The sequence below is a fragment of the Bactrocera neohumeralis genome, unplaced genomic scaffold, assembly GCF_024586455.1.
Source record: "Bactrocera neohumeralis isolate Rockhampton unplaced genomic scaffold, APGP_CSIRO_Bneo_wtdbg2-racon-allhic-juicebox.fasta_v2 cluster11, whole genome shotgun sequence".
In the NCBI taxonomy this organism is placed as follows: Eukaryota; Metazoa; Arthropoda; class Insecta; order Diptera; family Tephritidae; genus Bactrocera; species Bactrocera neohumeralis.
The window spans coordinates 26,008,962-26,013,187 of NW_026089624.1; positions in this window are offsets into that span (position 1 = coordinate 26,008,962).

Consider the following 4,226-nt stretch of genomic DNA (forward strand, 5'->3'; position numbering starts at 1 on the left):
TAGAGCAAAAGACAATGATACCGAAAATAGTAAAAACGAAAAAAGATGAACGTTTTCAACATTCTGTAACATACTTTGCAAGTTATTTAGCGTGAAGATCGCTTGAAAAATATCAATACAATTGTTTAACAAAAATGTATGTAAAATATTATTATTTAAACAAATTGACCTTGAAGAAATACATATCTATAATACAGCACGAATATTGTTCTTCAGATTCACAAAATTTCATCGATTTATCTGCAGTACTAGTAAAAAACTTGATACCTGGGTTCATTGTCAAAAACGAAAGAACGAGTTTGCAGATGGGCAGTTAACTTTATACCGCATATATCAGCCAAGATGTGAGGTATCTGAATGAAGTTCAGGGAGCGTGTTTTACTGAGAACAGTGTATCTAAACTGGATGAAATTGGGCGAAAAATTGACCTGGCCACCACAAAGCAAATATCAGGATTTCCGAACATCCGGCTGACTTTACTCCAAATGATTGGTGAGGTACCTTAATAAAAATATGGGGCACTTTGTTAGTCTGTTGCATATTAATTGAATCTAATATTGGCAAAAATATGGTAGATAAAATCGGGTCAATACTAATCCCAATTTCCGTATACAACTTATAATGATTTTCATTATTCTAACAAGTTTTATGCCGTATATGGCGGTCAGTTTATGCGGTTACAGCCGATTCTACAATAGCGCGCCAGTCTTTCATGCTTTTCGTTATTAGGCGACAATTGGAGATTCCAAGCGTAGCCAGTTCCTTTTCCACCTGCTCTTTCCAAAACAGTCGAAGTCTTCCTCTCCTGGATCTCCTGGCGGGTTGTGAGTCGAACACTTTCAGAGCTGAAGTGTTTTCGATCATTCAGACGACATGATCTAGCCAGCGCATTCGCTGTCTCTAAACAATGCCATCGTATACCTCATACAGCTTATCGTTCCATCGAATGCGATATTCGCCGTTGCCAATGTGCAAAGTACCATAAATCTTACGCAGAACCTATCTCTCGAAAACTCCTAAGGCCGACTCATTAAATGTTGTAATCGTCCATGCCTCTGCATCATATAGAAGAACGGGAATAATGAGTAACCTATAGAGTTTTATTTTTGTTCGTCGAGAGAGGACTTTACTTCTTAATTGCCTACTCAGCCCGAAGTAGCACCTGTTGGAAAGATTAATTCTGCGTTGGATTTCGAGGCTGACGTGGTTATTGGTTTCAATACAGGTTCCAAAATAAGCGAAATTATCTACAACTTCAAAGTTATGACTGTACACAGTGACGTGGGGGGCAAGTCGCGAATGCGACAACTGCTTCTTTTATAACAAGATATATTTCTCCCCCTTATTCACTTTCAGACCAATTTTCTTCGCTTCCTTATCCAGCCTGGAGAAAGCAAAACTAGCGGTGCTGTTGTTGTGGCCAATGATGTCATCGGCTTTGGCCAGCAGTTGTACATTCTTGTAGAAGATTGTACCTTCTCTGTTCAGCTCGACTTATTTTCTCCAGCACTAGATTGGAGGAGCCGCACGAAAGGGAGTTGCCTTGTCTAAAAAAGCGTTTGGTATCGAACGGCTCAGAGAGGTCCTTTTAGTGGTGTCAAAAGTATCTTTGATATCGACGAAGAGGTGGTCTGTGTAGATCCCCTTTTCACGGGTCTTCTCCAGGTTTGTTTTATGGTGAATACCTAGTCAGTTTTTGTGGAGGCCTACCCTATGTACGATGTTCAGGAGGCTTATTGCACGGCAACTGGCGCAGATTGTGGGGTTTTCCTTTTTGTAGACAGATAATTTCTATTCGAATTTGTTCATTGTCAGACCATCCGCTCCATCGTCATCGATTGGGAAACAGGGTTAACAATCTCCTGGTTCTATGCCTTCTCTGCAATTCAGCAGGCTGGAAAGTGTTCCCTCTACATTTCCCGCTTCATTCCGAAAGAAGTACAGAACAGTGATTCCACAAGATCAAGAACCACACCAAACTGGAAATTTATGGGAATGTAAAAGTTTTTGATGAAAAATTTGTAAATCTCCTTCGTACCTAAAATCTCAGCTTTGTTTAAATACCGCCACACTCAGGTTAGCGAACGATTGTTTTGATAACAAAAATTTAATAATTTGCAAATATTGATTTCTCAGGCTTGAAGAGAGCCTGGCTTATTGCCAAAGACCAATGACTCAAATAAACCCAAAAGAATTATTCTAAAGGTGTTAAATCACAACTTCTTTGAGACCATTTCAACAATTCAGATTTTCTTGAAATAATTGAATAAAAAAAACTTTTCTCGCAAAAATCGTTTGTTGCACATGCTGCGTGGCACGTAGTCCCGTCTTGTTGGATTAAGGTGTTTTCAAGATCAACTTCCTCTGACTGCGGTAAACCGTAACAGTGTAACCAGCTTCATTTCGAAAGAAGAATTATAGAAAGAAGAACCACAATTTAGATAAACGTCATGCTTGTTCATTAATAATTTATGGATTTTCTTCACATCATAATCGAGAGCTTTGTTTGTTTACCGCACCACTCAGATTAAAGAGTTATTTTCTTAAAGGAATCGTTATCGTTTTCACGTTGTTCCATGGCAAAATCATCAAATTCGCGGTATTCATGGCATGGCTTCAGTTCATCAGTGAAACCAATTTTATATGTATGCAAGCACTTTATCTTACTGCCAAAAGCGCACGAAAAGTTGCAACTAGAGAATTGATAATAAAATTTAATAATTTGTAAACTTTGTTGTTGCGAAAATCTTTCCATTATGAAATTGTTAACATTACTCAACACAATGAAAAAAATTACAGATCATTACTCTAAAAATGGCCCAAACGAACAAAAATAACGAGAATGATAAAATTGATTCTCTTTTTCTTAATTGGCGTTGACACCGCTTACGCGATTATAGCCGAGTTAACAACAGCGCGTCAGTCGTTTTTTCTTTTCGCGAAGTGGCGCCAATTGGATATCCCAAGCGAAGCTAAGTCCTTCTCCACCAGGTCCTTCCAACGGAGTGGAGGTCTTCCTCTTCCTCTGCTTCCCCCGGCGGGTACTGCGCCGAATACTTTCAGAGATGGAGCGTTTTGGTCCATTCGGACAACATGACCTAGCCAGCATAGCCGCTGTCTTTTAATTCGCTGAACTATGTCAATGTCGTCATATAGGTCATAAAGCTCATCGTTCCATGGAATGCGCTATTCGCCATGGCCAACGCGTAAAGAACCATAAATCTTTCGCAGAACATTAGACTCCAAGACTCGCATGTCGACTCATCAGTTGTTGTCATCGTTCAAGCCTCTGCACCACATAGCTGGACAGGAATAATGAGTGACTTATAGAGTTTGGTTTTTGTTCATCGAGAGAGGACTTTACTTCTCAATTGCCTACTCAGTCCGAAGTAGCACCTGTTGGCAAGAGCAATCCTGCGTTGGATTTCCAGGCTGACATTGTTCGTGGTGTTTATACTGGTTCTTAAGTAGACGAAATAATCTACAACTTCAAAGTTATGACTGTCAACAGTGACGTGAGAGCCAAGTCGTGAAGACTGTTGGTTTGATGACAGGAGATATTTCGTCTTGCCTTCGTTCACTGCCAGACCCAATTTCTGTGCTTGCTTGTCCAGCCTGGAGAAAGCAGAACTAACGGCGCAGGTGTTGAGGATGATGATATCAATATCATCGGCATACGCCAGCAGCTTTACACTCTTATAGAAGATGGTACCTTCTCTAGTTAGTACTGCAGTTTGAATTATTTTCTCCAGAAGCAGGATGAAGAAGTCGCACTACAGGGAGTCGCCTTGTCTGAAACCTCGTTTGGTATCGAACGGCTCAGAGATGTCCTTCCCGATCCTGGTGGAGCTTTTGGTGTTGCTCAACGTCAGTTTACACAGCCGTATTAGTTTTGCGGGGATACTAAATTCAGACATCGCTGCATAAGGGCAGCTCCTTTTCGTGCTGTCGAAACAGCTTTGAAATCGACGAAGAGGTGGTGTGTGTCGATTTTCCTTTCACGGGTCTTTTCCAATATTTGGTGCATAGTGAATATCTGGTCGGTTGTTGATTTGCCAGGTCTAAAGCCACACTGATAAGGTCCAATAAGTTTGTTGACGATGAGCTTTAATCTTTTACACAATACGCTCGATAGAACCTTATATGCGATGTTGAGGAGGCTTATTCCACGGTAGTTGGCGCAGATTGTGGGGTCTCCTCTTTTATGGATTGGGCAGAGCACACTT